This window comes from Microcebus murinus, chromosome 19 (genome assembly GCF_040939455.1).
Source record: "Microcebus murinus isolate Inina chromosome 19, M.murinus_Inina_mat1.0, whole genome shotgun sequence".
NCBI lineage: Eukaryota > Metazoa > Chordata > Mammalia > Primates > Cheirogaleidae > Microcebus > Microcebus murinus.
In genome coordinates this window covers 1,925,305-1,947,924 of record NC_134122.1, presented here as the reverse complement: position 1 = coordinate 1,947,924, position 22,620 = coordinate 1,925,305, and the positions used below count along the sequence as shown (strand labels likewise).

Sequence of the window (22,620 nt, the reverse complement as noted above, 5' to 3'; positions counted from 1 at the left end):
CCCACCTTATATGACTGCATTTATGTGAAAAATCCAGAACAGGCAAACCATTGAGACAGGAAGTAGATTAGTAATTGCCTTAGGTGAGAAGGGAACGGGGAGTGACTATTAAGCGGCACAGGGTTTCTTTTTGGAATGATGAATATTCTGTAATTAGACAGTGATGAAGGTTGAGCTCTCTGAATATACAAAAAACTACTCACTTGTAAACTTTAAAAGGGTGGATTTTATGTGAATTATATCTGAATAAAAATATAACTAAAAATTCCATTTATAATACTCACAAACTTCATTACACTCAGTCTGAGTCATGTTCTTGGACCTGCAAAACTTCTGTAGCTCAAAGTTGTAATATAAGTTGGAGAAAGCCATTGCCAGGCAGTGGCCTGGAAGTATCAGGAACATTTGATCCAAGGATTTTGAGACTGTTGTGTAGCCTAGCTCTGTGAAGGGAATAGGAAACATTAACTCTACTTGCAGGTAGAAAGGGCACGTCCTCTATCATCTCTCCTAACCCAGCGTGCCTCTCCATTCTCCACCTGTCACTACACCGTCACACTCCCAGGCCGCTAGACCAGAACCTGGTTCTCCCTGACTCCTAGTTTTCCCTCTTCCTTTGTGGTCATTCAACCTCCAACACATACGTATTTTTTCTTTTGCGGTGCTCTTTGAATCTGTCACTTTACTTCTATTCCAGTTGTTCACGTGGAAGAACCAGAGAAAGTGGCGTTTAGGGAAATCAGCAAAAGCACGGCTGCAGCACGGGGCGCAGCTGCAGAGAGGCGGAGTTGAGGGCAGGTGGAGACAAGGCTTACAAGTGAGCTGGGCCGCAAGAGCAGGTCTGGTGGGCCAGCTTCAGAGTTGTCTGAACGTCATCTTACAGACAGAGGAGGTGACAAAATTATCATTAAGGGTCCCTGAGGAGACAGAACGTCTCCCGAGAGCATTACAGACGTAAGATATCAGTGCGTTTAGTCAACCCTGACCCAGAGAGATGGCAGCCTAAATCTGAAGACTCCAGTGTTAAGGTGTGCAGTGTGAACGAGGCCTCCCTCCTAGCCTCTTTTACTCTAACTACACTCACTAACCTGCCTTTCCTCAACCTGGGCCTATTTATTTACTTATTACCTTTCTTTATTGAGGAATAATATATTGCAGTAAAATGCTCAGAGCATAAGTGGACAATCTGATGAACTTTGAAAAATATAAGCCCATGTAACCAACATCCCAACCAAGATAAAGAACATATCCACCACTGCAGAAAGTCCTCTAAAGTCTCTTTTTAGTCAATTTCCCTCTCGCCAACTCTGAGGAAACCACTTTTCTGATTCCGTCACCAGGATTAGTTTGTCTGGCTGTGGACTTGACATTAAAGGTGTCACACAGTGACACGACACTCTTTGGCTCGATATGGTATCTCTTATGTTCATCCACACGGTTGCATGTTCCTTTTTTACTGCTGAGCAGTGATACATTGAATTAATATGACCGATGTGTTTATCCATTCTCCTGGAGATGTATGTCTGGGACATTTCCAGTTTGGGACTCTTCAGATTATAGCTGCAGTGAATACTCTCTCTCGGGTCTTTAGTAGACACCCACCTTCCTGGGCATAATTTCTGAGGCTGCTGGAGGAACAGTGAAAGCTTTATGTGACATTCGGCTACAGCAGTCCTTACCTTGCTCCCCTGTGACGGAGACGAGAACAAAGGGGCAGATGCTCAAGAAGGTGAGCATCACGACAAGCTTGACACACGCATTGCCGGCACTTTCAAAGGAGAAGCTGACCAGGTAGATGCATGGGATGATGGCTGAGCCATAGAGCATTAACATCAAGATGACAGCCAAGACGTTTCCGTTGTGTGTGAAAGCTTCCTCCTTGTAGTAGAAAAACACCCCCTGAGGAAAGGAGAGGGAGAAGAATTTGGAAAAGTCACTATGAGTCAATCCTGAGCACTGGAGAAAACAATACAATAACCTCAATTTTAAAAAAAAGGTGCCAACAATCCACAGGCACCTCCCTGCTTCCTCTCCTCCCCCAGGGCAGAGTGGGGCAAGCCCCACACTCTGCTCAGGGCTGCCCTGGACAGCAGCGGTGCAGTATGGCCGAGGATCCAGGGATGTTTCAAGTCCCACAGGCAGAACAAAGCAGGGAGTGATCCACTGTGAGTAAAATAACCAGGGAACTCTCAAACTATCTAATTCAACCACAATTAAATGCTTCAACCCATCAGTACCTGGTGAGGTATTTCTGGACAACAAACACATGTCCCCAAAGGACTACTTTTTACTAGCTTTAGGCAGCAATTCTGTGGATGCCACGTAGAGACCACAGAGCAGGGAGCAGGTCCCTTTGCTCCTAACAATGCCAGGAACTGAGTCATCTTTTTTTTTTTTTTTAGACAGGGTATCATTCTGTTGCCTGGGCTAGGGTGCAATGGCCTCATGATAGCTCACTGCAACTTCAAACTCCTAGGTTCCAGTGATCCTTCTGCCTCGGCCTCCCAAAGTGCTAGGGTTACAGGCATGAACCACTATGCCTCACCTGAGTAATCTTCTACTGAGGGTCAGTGATGAAGGCGCTTTCAAACCCAGGATCCCCAGTTAGGGCATGAGCTGCCAGCCTAGACTTCCTAGCTGGCTCTGGTTCTGCATAGGGGTCCCCAAGGTAAGCTCACTGTGTTCTGCAGGGGAAGGATCCCAGTGCCACCCAGCACTCACCGCCAGCAGCAGACTGGGGACCAGGAAGGAGATGAGGTCCCACAGCAGAGCAGAGAGCCAGAAAGTAGCCACGTAAACTCCACTGAGGAACTGGATGTGCTTGGCCTTAATGCGCCTCTCTCTGACAGTCAAGATGGAAAAAGAGCTAGACAGGAAAGCTAATCCAAAAAGCAAGTTGATAACAAGGTAATGTCCTTTAGGACCCCTATAAAGAGAGAACATGAGGAGAAAGTTTATGCGGTTTATGCAGAACTGCTAACAGCAACCATCTTCCAAAATAACAATTTGTCATTAAAACAAGAAACAAAGAAAGAAATAGGTGGTAGAGTGAGAAGCCTTACAAACGTGTAAGCTTTAACCTGGAGGGAAGAAAAGATGCACATACTGATACAAGATACTCTCCGAGACTTCTGTGGCGGTCTGAGGCTGAGGATGATTGAACACGGTGATGGAAGCCCTGGCACCAGAAAGCAACTTGAAGAGGAAATTGTCCACCAAAGCCAGAGCCAGGGCCGGGGAATGGTATGCCTGGTTGTTGAACAACGCTGTCACCACAGTGTGGTTTCCCATGTCTTCAAAGGAAGCTGCCACTATGTAAAGCTTATTAAATGCCTCAGGCTCCTCTTTTGCCTTATTCAATAGGAATGTATCCATAGAACCTGGAAGGGAGCAAAGTACCCACTAGGCAATAAGAATGACAGAAAGCGTCACACCAGGCTGTGAGGTGCTGTGCACTCACCATCGTCTCCCCCAGCCTGCTGCCCAGTTGGTATCCCCAACCCCCACCACATCCAGAAGCCAGCCTCTCCCTGCCACAACCGCCCTGATGCCCAGTCAATTTCTAAGTCTCTTCTATTTATCTTTTAAAAATCTCTATCAGGCCAGGCGCCGTGGCTCATGCCTGTAATCCTAGCACTCTGGGAGACCGAGGTGGGTGGATCTTTTGAGCTCAGGAGTTTGAGACCAGCCTGAACAAGAGACCAGGTCTCTACTAAAAAAATTAGAAAGAAATTAACTGGACAACTAAAAGTATATATATAAAATTAGCCGGGCATGGTGGCCCATGCCTGTAGTCCCAGCTACTAGGGAGGCTGAGGCAGGAGGATTGCTTGAGCCCAGGAGTTTGAGGTTGCTGTGAGCTAGGCTGATGCTATGGCACTCTAGCCAGGGGCAACAGAGTGAGACTTTGTCTCAAAAAAAAAAAAAAAAAAATCTCTTTCAACTCTGTCTTCTCTCCTTCCCACTGCCTCTCCGGGGCCAGGTCCCACCATCTGCACCAGATCCATGTGGTGCTAACAAGCTCCTGCCTTCTGTCTGGTATCTCCAGGCTCTGTCAGAAAGGACACATCTGGTCGCACTGCACCCCACCAATCGACTTGCAGTTGCCCTCAGCTGCCCTCGTGATACAGCCAAATTCTTGCGCACAACCTGCAGAGCTCCCTGGCCACCCAAACTCAGCCTCATGTCTTTGAGTTCCAGACATGCAAAAGGACTCACAGTGCCCCAACCTTCAAATGCTCTTCATGTTTTCCCTTCTGTTGGTCAGTCCTACTCTTATCTCAGGCTTTCACCCTGGAGCCTCCTCTGACCCTCCAAGGTGGAGAGATGGCTGTGTAGTCCCACAGCACTCCAATCAGTCACTGTCACTTTGTGTTCTAATTATGTATCACTCATCCATAAGGCCTCTTGACCAGAAGGTCCTTGAGGGCTGGTGATGATATTGGTCATTACTGTACTCCCAGCACACAGTGCCAAGTCAAACACATGCCCCATCTAGAATTCTGGACTCTCTAGTACTGGAAGGAATCTTCAATCACAATGACAACAAAAATGACAATAGTACCACTGCTGGGTGCTCCCTCATGGAATCATCCTAACGACATTACGAGGCAAGATTTATTTTTTTATTTTTATTTTTTTTTAGACAGAGTCTCGCTTTGTTGTCCAGGCTAGAGTGAGTGCCGTGGCGTCAGCCTAGCTCACAGCAACCTCAATCTCCTGGGCTCGAGCGATCCTTCTGCCTCAGCCTCCCGAGTAGCTGGGACTACAGGCATGAGCCACCATGCCCGGCTAGTTTTTTTTATATATATATCAGTTGGCCAATTAATTTCTTTCTATTTATAGTAGAGACGGGGTCTCGCTCTTGCTCAGGCTGGTTTTGAACTCCTGACCTTGAGCAATCCGCCCGCCTGGGCCTCCCAAGAGCTAGGATTACAGGCGTGAGCCACCGCGCCCGGCGAGGCAAGATTTATTATTTTCCTCATTTGGCATACGAAGAAACCAAGTAATAGAGAAGTCGGCATTACGATCCCAACCCTTTTGTCACATCACATTCTGTACTTGATCTCTTTATTTACTTATCTATTTATTTTAAAGTGTTATTTTAAAGTATTATTTTAAGTATTATTATTATTTTAAGTATTATTATATTTACTGACAGAGTCTCACTCTATTGCCTAGGCTAGAATGCTGTGACATCATCAGCTCACAGCAACCTCAAACTCTTGGGCTCAAGCAATCTTCCTGCCTCAGCCTCCCGAAGAGCTGGGACTACAGGCATGCACCACCATGCCCAGCTAATTTAAAATTTGTAGGGATGGAGTCTTGCTATTGCCCAGGCTGGTCTCGAACTCCTGGCCTCAAGTGATCCTCCCATCTTGGCCTCCCAGAGTGCTAAGATTACAGAGCACCATTGTACCTAGCCTCTTCACTTTACTTTCTTAAAGTCATGGCCAGGTGTGGTGCCTCACACCTGTAATCCTAGCACTCTGGGAGGATTGCTTCAGGTCAGGAGTTTGAGACCAGACTGAGCAAGATCAAGACCCCATCTCTACTAAAATTAGAAAAAATTAGCCAGGTGTGGTGGTACGTGTCTTGTAGTCCCAGCTACTTAGGAGGCTGAAGCAGGAGGATCACTTGAGCCTAGGAGTCTGAGGTTGCTGTGAGCTAGACTGATGCCACGGTACTCTAGCCTGGGCAATAGAGCAAGACTCTATATCAAAAAAAAAAAAAAAAAAGTCATTACTTCAACATTTTATTTAATAAAATAATACACAAATATAATTTAAAAATTAAATAGTTCTATAAGACTTATAATAAGAAACAGCAGTGCCCTGCCCTAGCCCTCTCCACCCTCAGTGCCTGCTCACCAGAAGCACCCCTTTCACACCCTTTAGCTGGCGTTTATCCACATTCCTCAATAGTACATTTATATTTTGTTCCCTTACAACCCTCCCCAACCACTATGGACTTCCCCTCCCCTTACTCCCACTAGAGTTAAATCACAATTTTAGATAAATCTATAGTTAGTTTTGACATTGTTGTGACTAAGTAAAAACTATTTACAGTTGAACCAAGTAGGACATTATTTTTCCCCCTGAAGTTAGTAATGTCCTCCTTTTCTCATTAGCTCAGTTTTCTTTATATCTAGCACCCATTCATCCACAAACTGTCCATAGACATGTAAATCTTCTTTCAATACATTTAAACACATGAGATAATTTACCAATTTTATTTTTGGGCATGCTTTCATCCCTAGAAAGACACATACTTGGTCTCATTCTAGGAACTCTACCTCTCCTATTATTTTGGGTTTGAAAGATGCTTTTCTGGGACTTCTGGCTATTCAGCATGACTTCAGAGAGCACCACATGCCCAGGGAGGACACGCTTCGCTACAAAGGACAGCAGGCTTGTTGTGCCCCATGCTCCTGTGCCAGTACTTACCCTGGACTTCCAGAGGAATCTGTCCCTCAGCCATGAGCATACTCGCAAAGCGCTCTGAAAGTTGAGGACCCAGGCTGGAATTCTGAGAAATAAAGAATGGAACAACAGTCTGACCGTATGTTTTTAGAGTAAGGTCTAATGGGACATTTTTCATGCTTCTTGTTTTGAAGTTGAAGAATATGAGGCTTAACATGACGACCACCAGAGGAACGAGGATCTGTATCGACAACATCAACATCCAGTTGCGCCAAGAATATGAAACCTTTTTCAGGAGCATGGCATAGAATTGTTGGCAGAGAAGACTGAACTATAATAAAAAAATGAACGGGAGACACAGCATTAACACGGTCACAGACAGAAGCCAGCAGGCACTAGGTGGCCCCCAGTGTGTGCCCAACGGCACTCCTTCCTAGTACTTCTGACCAACTTTTCAATTATGTTCACAATTTGCTTCAAGTTAAAGTTCCTTGTACTTAAGATCTGACTGATGTTTAATGACAGGAAGAGAAGGCACAGACGGAAATAAGTCTGGACGAGCAGACTAGACAGATACCACACGTAAATTGGTATAGTTTTTTCACCTATGAGATTGGCAAGAATTTTAAGTTGATGAGGATGTGGGGAAAATGCCACTGTTGATGCGGTTTTAATTTGATATGACTTTTTCAGAGAACAGATTGTTCGCTTGAATAAAATTTAATTTCATATCCATATAATTTTTAACCTAGAAATTCCATTTCTAGCAATGTATCCTACAGATTACTTGTATAAGTATGTTAGTCCCATTCACAAAGAGGTCCCCTGCCGTAATGACAGTCAATGTCAAAGTTCATTGTCACATGTGCTGAGATCCCAAGAGCTGGAGTCGGGCCTGGGGGAAGGAGGACCCTGGAAGCTGGCACCACACGCTCACATTCAGCTTTCTGTGGTGCCGCAGGAGCTGGGATGGGGAGGAGCCTCCAAGCCTTAGATGCCAGTGTTCCTCATGCACAGCTCTTCACCCTTGGGAGCCCTTGTGGGAGGAGGCTTAGTGGTCAGGTTTAATTTCCTGGCCCAAAATATCAGCAGATCCCCGAAAGTCTCTACTATATACTCCCTGAATTTTCTACACTCAACCTGATGGAGGCCACATTCACCCCAAGCAGTCATCAAAAGGCTGTGCTAATGATTTGTCTACAGTTGCACACTGAGAATTACTTCCTAAAAAGACCTGAGTGCTGTCTCCAAAAATCAGAGCTTGGCCAAGTGGAGCCTGGAAAATCTCTTGCTGGGAGTTAGAGAAGAGCTTCCTATACAGGACAGGTGGCTGGTCTAGATGACTCCAAGATCTTTCCCAACTTGGAGGCTCCATGGTTGACAGCTTCCCCTTTAATATGTGATTCAAGATTATGAGACAATGAAATTAATCTCTTCACTAACCCATGAAAGTCCATCTTATGTTATATCAATGCCTGTGTATAGTTACATCAGTAATACTTTATAAAATGTACATCGATTTTCTTTTATTTCAATATTAAAAGAACATTATAGGTTGTCCATACATTTCATAAGGATATATTTAAAAATTTTTAATTCCAGGTGATATAATGCCTGATTTTTCTCACAGACAAAGATTAAATGTGCTTTTTGGCCAGTAGATTTAGTGTTTTTATTCTATCTTCTTCCCGGTTAGAGGAATGGCCAGGACCTGTACAATGATCTTTTCTGATAACTTCTCCATTGGGTTAATAACGTGTCCAAAACGCCACCTTTTGCTTTTGAAGTAGAACAGATAATTTTATATTGTTCAAACTGGTGAGGCCAGTTTTTTATGCCTAAAATCTGCACATTTTTTTCTTTTCTTTTCTTTCTTCTGTTTTTTTTTTTTTTTTTTGAGACAGAGTCTCACTCTCTTATCCCAGGCCAGAGTGCAGTGGTGTGATGATAGCCCACTACAACCTCAAACTCCTGGGCTCAAGTAATCCTCCTGCCTCAGCTGTCCTAGTAGTTGGGACTACAGGTATATGCCACCATGCATGGCTAATTTTTCTATTTTTAGTAGAGACAGGGTCTGGCTCTTGCTCAGGCTGGTCTTGAACTCCTAACCTCAAGTGATCCTCCTACCTCAGCCTCCCAGAGGGCTAGGATTACAGGCGTGAGCCACTGTGCCCAGTCTGATGTATGCTTCTTGAAAGAATGATGGCATAATTCTAAGAATTAAACCAATATCTGTTTTCTTGCATGCATTTGGAATACGTTGCTTACCCCAGTGTTTGGTCTGATTGGCATCCCAGTATGTACTGAGTAGATGCTTGAATGAAGATGTCTAATTCTGTCAACAGGAACCCTGTCAAGCCGGGGCTGGGGACGGAGAGAGGGACGCTTCCTCTTTGGGAAAGCTCTACAGGCATCCGCCAACATACAAACCCTAAACCAAACCAAAACCAAAAACAAATACAAATACTCAAAATCACAGCACATTTCATTTTGTTTGGATTTAAAGAGCAAAAGTAATATAATATTGAGAATAATAAGTAGGACAGAATAATGAGAGAAAAAGGAACTGCATCTAGATTATACACTGGGTAGAGCAAGGTCTTAAATAAGTACTGAATTCCATTCCAGTGACCTCAGAATTTTAAAATTTAAAATAATAAGGAAAAAAAGAAGAAGAAAAAATATCAGTACTGAGTACTCAGTTAACTAACCAATGGCTTTTCCAGAGAACTGAGATGACACTGATATTATGAACAGATTTTGTTACTTCCCTTAAAAGATACTGTAAGCAAATTAAAACAAAAATGATATATCATTTAATATCTATTTTATGAAAAAAACTGAAAATTATAAAACATAGCACTGTGGAGACTCTAAGCCAGTGGCCAATGGACTATATCCAGCCCAAGGCCTATTTTTGTATGGTCCTGAACTTAGAATAGATTTTATGTTACATGTTAGATGGTTATATAATTCCCTAAATAATATTCTTGATTATGCCATTAAGCCCATGTAGTATAAAATACTTACTATTTGGCCCTTTAAGATAAAGTTTGTTGAACCCTGCCCCAGGCAAAAAGATATGTTCAATGTTTGCAGCAAAGTGCTAATGTGCCAGGAAACTATTTCTATTCATAGTCTTTGGGCCATTATTGTACTCTTGGGAATGTGTCACAGCAAAATAATCCAGGAAATTGTGACTCATTTTCCCTTCAGTACAGTTCTGTAAAAGATGGTGTATTTTGCTACTGAAGACCATCTCTTAATAAAAAAAAAGATGGTATATTTGTTATCTATTGCTGTGACACAGATTATCACAAAAGTTAGCAATTACATAGTTTCTGTGGGTTGGAAATTTGGGTGTGGCTTAGCTGAGTGGTCTGGGTTTCTCATGAGGCTGCAGTCAAGCTATTGGTTGGGGCTGCAGCTGCCTGAAGGCTCAACTGGGACTAGAGCATCTACTTCCAAGAGCAGAAAGTACAGAGAGTTTCCCAGATATCCATCTCCTCTTGCCCATCCATTTCCCCTATTATTAACATCTTGCCTTAGTGTGACACATTAGTTATAATTGATAACTCTAAACATCTAAACATCTCAATGTGGAAAGAAAAGTCTTTTCAACAGATAGTTCTGTCCCATGTGGAAGACAATGAACCTAGACCTCTGTGAAATTATGATATGTACATATATGTGTATATATACAGAGGTTTTTGTTCACAGTTCCTGGCTCATAGCTCCTTATAGTCCTTGTAATTTCTCTCAAAGGCAGGCCATGGAAATTCAAAGTATACTCTAATAAGCCCCCACTGTTCTATGTTAGAGTTGGCCATAAAATCTCTGACCTACATTGTCTGATTGTAGGTCATAAGACCGCCATTTCAGAAGGGGTCCTCCCTCATACCCTGGAGGAAGGAATGCTGTGCAGATAGGCCAAGGAGAATCTGAACAGACAGGCCTTGCTGGGTTTCTCCACTTGGTCTATTAGTAGTAAATCATACCCTTTTTGTCCAATCACATTTCTACATGGTTGTCCCTGCTTTAATCATGCCTATCCAATGAAGTCTCCATAAAAGGCCCAAGAGGACGCAGGGTATGGAGAGCTTCCAGATAGCTGAACACATAGAGGTTCCTTGGGGGTGGCATGCCCAGGGAGGGCAGGGATGCTCCATGCCTCTTCACCCATACCGTGCCCTATTTATCTCTTCATTTGTAATATCCTTTAAATAATAAACTGGAATAAAATAAATAATAAACTGGAAAATTTAAGTGTCTCCCTGAGTTCTGTGAGCAGTTCTAGCAAATTGATCAGATCCAAGGAGGGGGCTGTGGGATCACTGATTTATAGGCAGTTGATCAGAAGCACAGGTAAAATAACCTGGGGCTTATGATTGGCACTGGAAGTGGGGACAGTCTTGTGGGATTAAGTCCTTTACCCATGGGATCTGACACTATCTCCAGATAGTGTCAGATTTGAATTGGAGGACACCCAGCTGGTGTCTGCTGTAGAACTGATTGCTTGCTTGTTGGTGGGGAAAATTCCCACATATCTGGTCACAGAAGTCTTCTGTATTGATTGTTGTTGTGGTGTGAAAGCAGAGGAAAAACAGTGTGTGTTTTTCTATTCAACCCCTTATCAAACCACACATAAAAATTATTCACATGTAAAAGCTAAAATGATAGTTACTAGAAGAAAAAGTAGAAAAACAACATTATAACCTAATTGTAGGCAAATTATTTTAGAAATGACACAGAAAACAATAACTATAAAAATTTTGAAATCAACTTTCATAAAAATGAAAAACTTCTCATCAAAAGCTGCCACTAAGAGTATGAAGAAGCAAGCCACATACTGGAAGAAAATGTAGACAAAACACATATCTAGCAAAACACTTGAATCCAGACTCTGTAAGAACTCCAACAACTCAAAAATAAAATAAAAACTGAGCTATAGGTTTAATAACTGTGCACCTTTTGGTATGTATGTTATACTTCAATAAAAGTGTAATTATTTTTTAAAAACCTCAATGGAAGTGTTTAACTGAAGATGAGAAACATCTAGACACAGAATCAATGACCTGGGTGATATCAGAAGATGTTAGGTAGAATGTAGCCCAGGGAGACAAAGAATTGGAAAATATGAAAAAGTTAAAATTCACATAGTATAGAGTGAAAAGATCTAATATGCCTAATTGGAGTTCCAAAATGAGAAGAGTAGTTTGAGCACAGGCACTGAATGAACAGGTAATGGCTGGACATTCTCAATTCATGAAGGACATCAATTCATAGCCAGAAGTCAACCAAGTCTCAGTAGAATAATTAAAAACAAACTCATACTTAGAGACACCATAGTGAAACTGTGTGGCACCAGAAAAAAGAGCATCCAGATTACTTCCACAGAAACAATGGCTGAAGCTACAGCTGGATTTTCATCAGCAACAGACTGTGAAATAATATTTTCAGCATACTTAAGGAAAATAGCTTTCAATCTGGTGAAAATATCCTTCAAAAATGAGAGAGAAATAAAATTATTTCCAGACCAAAACCAGTTTGTGCTATCTTTGACACTGGCCTAAGAACAGTAAAGGACACTGTACAGAATGCATTATAGGGCAGAGGAAAGTTCTAACAAATAAGAGGTAATAACACAGAAAGAGGTACGTATGTACACGAATCTAAATGACTAATGGCTGTCTCTGCCTACAATAATAATGTTTTTCGGAGTTAAAAAAGAGAATTAGGCTGGGCATCATAGCTCATGCCTGTAATCTCAGCACTTTGGGAGGCCGAGACAGGAGAATTCCTTGAGGCCAGGAGTTTGAGACCAACCTAGGGCAACATAATGAGACTCTGTCTCTACAAAAAATAAAAAAATAAATTAGCCAGGAAGGGGGGTGCACACCTGTAGTTCTATCTTCTTGGGAGGCTGAGGTGAGAGGATCATTTGAGCCCAGGAGTTCAAGGTTACAGGGAGCTATGATTGTGCCACTGCAACCCAGCCCGGATGACAGAGAGAGACCCTTTCTCTAAAAACGAATTAGCCGGGCCTAGTGGTGCACGCTATGGTCCCAGCTACTCTTAAGGCTAAGGTAGGGAGATTGCTTGAGCCCAGGAGTTAGAAGCTGCAGTGAGCAGTGATCACATCACTTCACTTCAGCTGGGGCAGCAGAAACAAACCCTCATCTGGCCTGGCGCAGTGGCTCACGTCTATAATCCTAGCACTCTGGGAGGCCGAGGCAGGTGGATTGTTTGAGCTCAGGAGTTCAAGACCAGCCTGAGCAAGAGCAAGACCCCATCTCTACCAAAAATAGAAAGAAGTTAATTGGACAGCTAAAAATATATAGAAAAAATTAGCCAGGCATCGTGGCGCATGCCTATAGTCCCAGCTACTCAGGAGGCTGAGGCAAGAGGATCGCTTGAGCCCAGGAGTTTGAGGTTGCTGTGAGCTAGGCTGATGCCACGGCACTCTATCGTGGGCAACAAAGTGAGACTCTCAAAAAAAAAAAAAAGAAAGAAAAAGAAAAAGACCCTCCTCTCTCTTAAAAAAGAAAAAGGAAAAAAAAAGGAGGAAAGGAATTAAAATATACAATAGTATGTAAACTGGTAATGATGGGACATATGTGAAAGAAATTAAGGTGTTCCAAGGTCCTGGCATTTTCCAGGAGTGGAGTAAAGATATTAATTTACTTAAGCCTTTAACAAATTACAAATTATATGTGTCTCAGTGTCTGGGCTGACCATTAAAATAATAAATATTGCATAATTTCCAACTAGTGTGTGTATGTGGGAATATAGAATGATAAAAATAAATCCAAAAAAGGAAAGAAAAGCCACATACTACAGTGAAAACTATAAAACACTAATAAAAAATTGAAGAGGACACAAACAAATGGAAAGGCATTCATACTCATGGGTTGGAAGAATTAATATTATTAAAATGGCCACACTACCCAAATTCAATGCAATCCCTATGAAAATACCAGTGACATTCTTCTCAGAAACAGAAAAAACAATCCTAAAATTTGTATGGAACCACAAAAGACCCCCAATAGCCAAAGCAATACTGAGTAAAAAAGCAAAGTTGGAGGCATTACACTAACTGACTTCAAAATATGCTATGAAGCTATAGTAACCAAAATAGCATGGCATTGGTATAAAAACAGAGATGGACCAATGGAACAAAACAGAGAACCCAGAAATAAATCCATGTATTTACAGCCAACTGATTTTCAATAAAGGCCCCAAGAACATACATTGGGGAAAGGACACTCTCTTCAATAAATGGTGCTGGAAAAACTGGATATTCACATGAAGAATGAAACCATATCCCTATCTCTCACCATATACAAAAAGCAACTCAAAATGGATTAAAGAGTTAATCCTAAGACCCTAAACTGTAAAACTACTAGAGGAAAAATAGGCAAAATCTTTCAGGACATTGGGCTAGGGCCTAGACTCTAGGCAAAGATTTTATGGCTAACTTCAAAATCATGGCAACAAAACAATAATAGGCAAACAGACAACCTTAAACTAAAAAGATTCTGCACAGCAAGGAAACAACCAAGAGAGTGAAGAGACAATTTGTAGAATAGGAGAAAATATTTGCAAACTATTGATCAAACAAGGGACTAATATCCAGAATATACAAGGAACTCAAACAACTCAATAGCAAAAACCCAAATAATTAGTGGGTAAAGAATCTGAATAGACATTTCTCAAAAGAGGACATACAAATGGCCAAACATATATGAAAAAATTCTCAATATCACAGATCATAGGGAAATGTAAATCAAAACCACAATGAAATGTCACTTCACTCCAGTTTGAACGGCTATTAACAAAGACAAAAAATAAGAAATGCTGGTGAGGATGAGGAGAAAAGGGAACTCTTACACCCCATTGGCGGGAATGTAAATTAGTACAGCCATTATGGAAAATAGTATGGATAGTTCTCAAAACCCTAAAATAGAAGTACCATACAATCCAGCAGTCCCACTACTGGGTATTTATCCAAAGGAAAGAATATCAGTAGGGATATTCTGTACTCCCATGGGATACCTGCAAAGGGATGCCTGCACTCCCATGTTTATTGCAGCTGTATTCACGATAACCGAGATAAAGGGTCAACCTAAGTGGCCATCAATGGATGAATGTATACAGAAAATGTGATATATATTATGTATATTATAAATACGTGCACACGCACATACACACACACAATGGGATACTATTCAGCCATAAAAAATGAAATCCTGTCATTTGCAGCAAAATGGATGAGGTCATTAGGTTAAATGAAATAAGCCAGGCACAGAAAGACAAATATCACATGTCCTTACTCACGTGTGGGACCTAAAAAAGTTGATCTCATGGAGGTGGAAAGTAGAATGATAGTTACCAGAAAGCTGGGACTGGTGTGGGATAAAGATGAAGAGAAGGTTGTTAATGGGTATGGACATACAATTAGACAGAAGGAATAAGTTCTAGTATTCCATAGCACAGTAGGATGACTATAATTAACAATATTGGCCAGGCATGGTGGCTTATGGCTGTTATCCCAGCTATTCATGAAGTTGATGCAATGCTGGAGGACCGCTGAAGCCCAGGAGCTCATGGCTGCAGTGAGCTATGATGGAGCCACTGCACTCCAGCCCAGGTAACAGAGAGAAACTCTGTCTCTAAACAAACAAACAAAATATCCCCAATAATTTATTGCATCTTTCAAAATAGCTAGAAGATTTTTTTTTTTTTTTTTTTTGAGACAGAGTCTCACTTTGTTGTCCAGGCTAGAGTGAGTGCCGTGGCGTCAGCCTAGCTCACAGCAACCTCAAACTCCTGGGCTCGAGTGATCCTTCTGCCTCAGCCTCCCGAGTAGCTGGGACTACAGGCATGTGCCACTATGCCCGGCTAATTTTTTATATATATATATCAGTTGGCCAATTAATTTCTTTCTGTTTTTATAGTAGAGACGGGGTCTCGCTCTTGCTCAGGCTGGTTTTGAACTCCTGACCTTGAGCAATCCGCCCGCCTCGGCCTCCCAAGAGCTAGGATTACAGGCGTGAGCCACAGCGCCCGGCCAAGCTAGAAGATTTTAAATGTTGAAAAGTTCCCAATATAAAGAAATGATAAATGTCTGAGGTGACGGATATCCTAAATGCCCTAATTTGAACATTACACATTATATGCATGTATCAAAATATTACAGGTACCCCATTAATATGTATACTTATTATGTATCAATAAAAAAATTTAAAAAGCCACATAGGTAAAATGATATAAATCTGAATATATTATTAATACCATAACTAACACTTGTAAACAGACTACATGTTCCAGTTAAAGACAAATATTGCCAGACTGGATAAAATAATACCTGTTCTCACAGCCACTCTCTGGTCTAGTGCAGCCTCCAGGGTAGCTGACATTCAGTGCTCCATCAAGGCTTCTCAGGAATCGAGCCTGCACCCTGCTTCAGCACCCTCAATAAGCCAACCCTAGGGCTGTCCGACATTGGGAATTATTTTTTTATTTTTTGAGACAGGGTCTGGCTCTGTTGCCTGGGCTAGAGTGCAGAGGCATCATCATAGATCACAGCAACCTCAAACTCCTGGCCTCAAGCAATTCTCCTGCCTCAGCCCCCACAAGTATTTGGGACCACAGGCGTGTACCACCACACCTGGCTACTTTTCCTATGTTTTATAGAGATAGGGTCTTGCTTGCTCTTGCCCAGACTGGTCTCCACCTCCTGACCTCAAGCAATCCTCCCACCTTGGCCTCCCAAAGGGCTAGGATTACAGGCATGAGCCACGACACCCAGCCGGAATTCTTTTAAAATAAAATAGTAACTCCTGGCCGGGCGCGGTGGCTCACGCCTGTAATCCTAGCTCTTGGGAGGCCGAGGCGGGCGGATTGCTTAAGGTCAGGAGTTCAAAACCAGCCTGAGCAAGAGCGAGACCCCGTCTCTACTATAAATAGAAAGAAATTAATTGGCCAACTGATATATATATAAAAAATTAGCCGGGCATGGTGGCGCATGCCTATAGTCCCAGCTACTCGGGAGGCTGAGGCAGAAGGATCGCTCGAGCCCAGGAGATTGAGGTTGCTGTGAGCTAGGCTGACGCCACGGCACTCACTCTAGCCTGGACAACAAACCGAGACTCTGTCTCAAAAAAAAAAAAAAAAAAAAAAAATAGTAACTCCTTTTTGTTTAAACCAGTTGATTGGGAACGATATTGAAAGGAAGGAAGGAAGGAATAAATAAACAAACAAACCAGCTGAGTTGGTTTAGAGCGACTGAATTGGGAAGAACATCCCAACTGATACAATGCCTTTTTTTCTGCTTTTCATTTCTAAAAATTTCTGTTAAAATTTTATTTCTTGGATGATAATACATTTAACATCATGTCCAATATCCAATATCCCCATTGTTTGAAGTACTAGTCAGAGGTTCAAAGACCATTCAGTGAGGCTCTACCAGAAAAGATTCAAGCACTGGGCAATGTTTAGACAAATGATCTTTAAGGTCCCTTCCAATCCTTCCAAATCCTTGGAGTCTACAGTTTTACACTTGCTTACCGGAGGAAGACATCCTCCATGGTGGTGACAGAGGCCCCAAAGCTGGTGATACCCAGCTCTGTCTGCCTCAGTTCCAAGTCAGTAAAGAGAGATTCAAACCTGGAAAGAAAGAATGGTTTTATTTCTGAAAGATGTGAAGTGAATCCTTCATTACCACCCTTGACTCTCTACAGGGGAAAAAGCACAGTGTTTGGTGTCAGGAAGATATTTGTTCTCACACTAACTTCATTATTCTCTATCCTCATAACTGTGGGAACTTGAACATAACTATGAGTAATAGCATTTACTATGGAAGGTTCCTGTAAGGATAAACCTAAACTACATCTAGCATATCACAGATGCAAAGTAATCATTAATTCTTTTTTTTTTCTTTTTAGTAGAAAGAAATAACTACTGTTTTTGGAGTGCTTACTAAATGTCTGGGGCCATTCTTGGCACTTTTACATGTATTAAATCTGTCAATCCTTTCAATAACTCCTTTAGGGTAGAGCTGAGAGGTTAAGAGACTTCCCCGAGGTCAAACACTGAGTAGCAGAGCTAGGATTCAATCTCATGCCTTCTGTCTCCAAAGATAGTGCTTTTCACTGCAATGCTAAATGAGAAAAGGAACTAACTAATGTTGACCAGTCTGCTAACCTTGAACCTTTCTCATAAATGCCTTCCATTTCTTTGAACTGAATGAAGCGTGGCTTTTTGTGTGATATTAAGAAATCCATCACAATCTTCTACAGTGGAGGCTTCTCTTCTCTCACAACCCAGTGGCCAGCCCAACAAAGTGCTTTTGAGGAACCACATTCACATGCCAGATGCCCATAAGAGTTCTGTGGGCGCCCCCATAGGCAGACAGTGGTTATAAATTAACTGGGGCTGGATTTGAGTCCAGACTGTGCCACTCACTAGCTGTGTGACTTTGGGCTAGTTATTTTATTTCTCCAAATCTTTCCTCATCTGTAAAATAGATAATGCCTAATTCATAGAGCTGTTATTAGGATTGAGAAAAATGTAAAATCATTTAGCAAAGTAGCCAGCCTATGTTAGACGTTCAGCAAATACTATTTACCAAATACCGTCAATATTGATATCTTCAATATGCTCAATATCTTGCTCTTTATTCAGTTTCCAGTTACTGAAATTGTACTCATGCCATTGCTACTGTCTTGCCAATAAGCTCAAAGTGTCCCTTTTAAAACACTGAGCCAATTTACACACAGTGAAGTGTCTTTCTTCTAAGTGTACAGTTTGATGAGTTTTGACAAATGTGTAATCCCACTCCAATCAAGACACAGAACATTCCATCATGCTAGGAAATGCCCTCATGCCCTCAGACAACCAGTCCTGATTTCTATCACTGTAGGTTAGTTTTGTCTTTCATGCTTTTCATATAAATGGAATCTGACAGTCTTTTTTATATTTAGCTTCATCCATACAAAGTACTTTGAGGTTCAGCCATGTTGTACGCATCAGCCCATTCTTGCTAGCTGTTGAACAGTATTCAATAGAAGGAAAGCATCTATTCTCCTGCTGATTGACATCTGGATGGTTTCCATGGAAGGATGCTTAGGAATAAAGCTGCTGTAAATGGTCTTCTAACATATCCTGTGCTTGGACATATGCTTTCATTTATCTTGGACAACATAGTAGGTAAAGGATAACTGCAAATTCTTTGCTACTTCTCCCACTGAGAGGCAGCCTTTAATTCCCATTCTTTTTATCTGGGCTGGTCTTAGTGACTTGCTTGACAAAGAGGAAGCACTGGAAGTAATGGAGGTTAGGCAGAAGGCTTCAGGTGCCTTGATTTCTCTGGGAGCCCTAAGCCATCAGGTAAGATGCCTCACTACCCCTGAAACCACCATGCTACAGAGGACATGTATGACCCTCTGGTCAACAGTCCCAGGTGAGCTCAGGCTTCCAGCAATCCCTGCCAAAGAACTAGATATGAACAAAGCCATTTTGGAACTTCCATGTAAGTCCGTTCACCAACTCATCTAGGTTCATGAGGAATATTAGTCTGTGATTTTCTGTTGTCATACCTTCTCCAGGTTTTGGTATCAGAGTTGTGCTACCCTTAATATGAGTTGGGATGTTCCTTTCTCCATTTTTCAAAAGATTGGGATTATTTTTTTCTTTAATGTTTGATAGGATCTGGAGTTTTCTTTTGGGGAATATTTTTTATTGCAAATTAAATTTCATGAATAGGTGTATGGTTATTCAGATTTTTCTACCTCATTTTGTGTCAGCTTTGAGAAGCTATATTTTTCAAGGAATCAGTCCATTTTATCTAAATTGTCCAATTTATTCATTTATAATATTTTCTTTTTGTCCTGTTGTAATGTCAGGCTGTGCGACTAGAGCAGTCTTTCATTCCTGATGCTGGTTAATTTGTTTTTTTTTCTTTCTTTTTCTAATGGTCTTATAATTAATAGATTATCATTTAGTGGTTATAAACGAATTTATCAATTTCATTAAACTTTTAAATAAACAACATTTGGCTTTTTAAGTTTTATCCATTTTTTTGTTTCCTATTACATTGTTTTCTCTCCCTATATTTTTCATTTCTTCTCTTCTATTGTATCTGATTTAAATTTCTCTTCTTTTCCTATCTCTCCAGTTGGAAACTAAGGCAATTTTAAGCCCTTTTTATGTTCTAATGTAAGTTTTTAAAAGCTATTTATTTCCCTCTAAGCACAGCTACAGTAACATTTGAAACTTTTTGATATGTTGGAAGTATGTTGTTTGCTTTTTTTATTGGCCAGCCACAGACTGGAGAACCCACCTAGGCAGCCACTTCCCCCATCACATGACCAGTAGAAGTATGTTGTTTAACTTCCAAATATTGTTTTGCTAGACTTTTTGTTTTTTTTTAAGAGACAGGGTCACCCTCTGTTGCCCAGGCTGGAGTGCAGTGGCATGATCATAGCTCACTGCAGCCTCAAACTCCTGGCCTCAAAGAATCCTTCCACCTCAGCCTTCCAAAGTGCTAGGATTACAGGCATGAGCCATCAAGCCTGGACTAGATTTCATATTGTAATCAATTTCTAATTTAATTCCATTGTAGTCAGAGATCATACAGCCCAGTGGATAGAGTAAAAGGCTGATCAAAACCACTCTTAGGAAGCCAAACTATGTCCTAATCAACATACATTTCTTGCTCCTAAAAAAGCAGAAATTGGTGACACATGCCCAGCTAGAATTCAGAATTGCTACAGACTAATTACGGCTGTGTGTCCTGCCTCAGCCTACCAAGTAGCTGGAACTACAGGTACGCACCACCACACCCAGCTAATTTTTCTATTTTTTCTAGAAACAGGGTCTTGCTCTTGCTCAGACTGGTCTTGAATTCCTGGCCTCAAGTAATCCTCCTGCCTCAGCCTCCGTAAATACTAGGATTACAGGAGTGAGCCACTGTGCCTGACCTCTAATACTTTTTTTTAAAGAAAGAGAGAAAAATCCCTACTGCCTTAAGTGACATCTTACCTGGTGATGATAGCTGCTGCTGGTCTTGAAACAGCAGTTTGGATGGAAGGGTACAGGCTGAAGCCACTGAGTAGACTGAGAAGTGCATGGGGTGCAAGAGCGAGGAAGCAACATGTTTAGCCTAGTCTTTATGGGGTGTAACAGAGACACAGAGTGGTGGCTGGAAAGAGAGGTAGGCCCAAGAAGGTTTTTCTTCAGAGCATGCTAGCATGTGAATAGAAATGATGCAGGAAAGAGAAAAATTGCTGATGCAGATGAGAGAGAGGTTACTCAAACAAGGGAATTCTTGAGGAGATGGGGTGGATGGGTCTTGAGCTGGTGTTGAAGGGTGGGACTGTAACAGAAAGAGAAACAACCTCTAAGCTGCACCAACTTGGAAGAAAGAAAAAAACAAGTATAAAAGCAAGTAGGTTTTTTGCAGGTTTGTGATAAAGATGGTTTGATGGTTTTCATTTTCTCAATGAAGTGTAACATAAGATTCTGATCTAAGAGTGACATGAAGGGCTGAGGAGGAGAAAGGGAAGGGTTCGGAACCTATTTGAGGTCTGAAATAAATAATCTAAAGTAAAATCTTCACCAGAGCTCAGTAAGTCAGTACTGATAGTTGGAGTTAACAAAATCAAGGGTCCCTGTAAAGCCATATTATGGAATTTGGCTTTAACCTGAAGTCAACCGGGAGACACTGAGAGTTCAAGGAGGGAGGTGACATGATCAGAATCCCATAGCTGAATGTATGTTCTGGCTGCAGGGTGCTGTCTTTCTAGGAAATGCTAAAGGCCTGGCCTCCAGACGCTACCACACAGAGTGCCTATGCCCAGCACACAGACAGGGAGACAGCGCTGGACACTCAGCACGGGCAAACAACACCTGCAGCCCTCTCGGGTCCATACCTGTGCACACTCTCTTTGGGAAGTATAAATGTTAATTCTTCTCCGATGTTGGACTCCAAAGTGGCCTTTGGTATGTGATGATAAATCAGATCATAAATCTTCTCTGTGTTACAATGAGGTTTTTTCAGTAAAGTCATGTAATATCCTGCACCTGAAATGCCATTTAGAAGACCATGAAACAGTTTTACTCTTCATACTTCTCTTCTTCAGCCACATTTAGTTTTCTGTAGCTTGGAGTGGCTCCAGCTCCAAGGGAAAGAGAAGCTGGAGAGCCAATGGGGTCTAACTGAAACCACAACGAACTCTCCTAGAACGCTCCGTAGTGCTGTTTTTTGGAGTCTTCTCTATCACAGGGAGGTGGTGATGGCAAACTTAGCAAGGCTAGGCAAAATGAAGGAGGGCTGATTAAGGGTGGCATTCCCTTTGAGCGACAACTAACTTGGGGAAGTAAAAACTTAGTAGGCAGAGGTCTTGAATTTTAAGGTAAAGAACAAAGATACCTGTATAATAATTAAATGATGTTTCTGAGGATACATACCTTATGGCATTCTAAACTTTCTTTCAGAATTTAGTAACACTTATTATTATTATGCTGATGATGATTCATTCAACAAACATTTCTTGTATGTGACATTCCTAGGATGTGACAGGCATTCTGTTCTAGGTGCTGAGGATATAGCAATGGACCAAATACTCAAAAATCCCTATTCTCACAGGCTTTCACTAAAGGGGTGGGAGACAGACGACAAACAGATAAGTCAGTGATATGTTGGGGGTGTTAGTGACAAGTGCTAAGGAGACTCTGTTTACTTCATTTCCTCTCCACCCGCACAGCCCCTCTGCCTGGGGCCTGCGTCTCCACCCAGGGGCAGCAGAGCAGGAGTCCAGAGGGGGCCCTTCATGAAGCTGACAGTGGGCAGTTCCCTTCAGCACAGCAGGCCAGGGACGCGGACCCCGTCATGGGATGGAGGTTGGACTGCTGCCCGCTCCCCGCCACTCACCGTATTTCTGCTTGAGGAACAGGGACGACCCACAGCACCGCAGCTCCCCCTTGGCCATGATGGCGATGCGGTCCCCCAGCAGGTCGGCCTCGTCCATGAAGTGGGTGGTCAGCAGGATGGTGCGGTCACTTTTCTGCTGCTGAAGAAGGTCCCAGATGGCCCTCCTGGAGATGGCATCCATGCCTGAGGTGGGCTCATCCAGTATCAACACCTGGAGGGCAGAGACACAGCCTCGTGACAACGGCAGAGCCACAACCCAGGCCC

General features: G+C 42.1%; 1 protein-coding gene across 1 annotated transcript in view; it reads left to right on the top strand.

Moving 5' to 3' along the window:
- RNPS1 (RNA binding protein with serine rich domain 1) overlaps positions 1-22,620 on the top strand; it is a 337,992-nt gene that overhangs the window by 201,382 nt on the left and 113,990 nt on the right. The window lies entirely within an intron of this gene.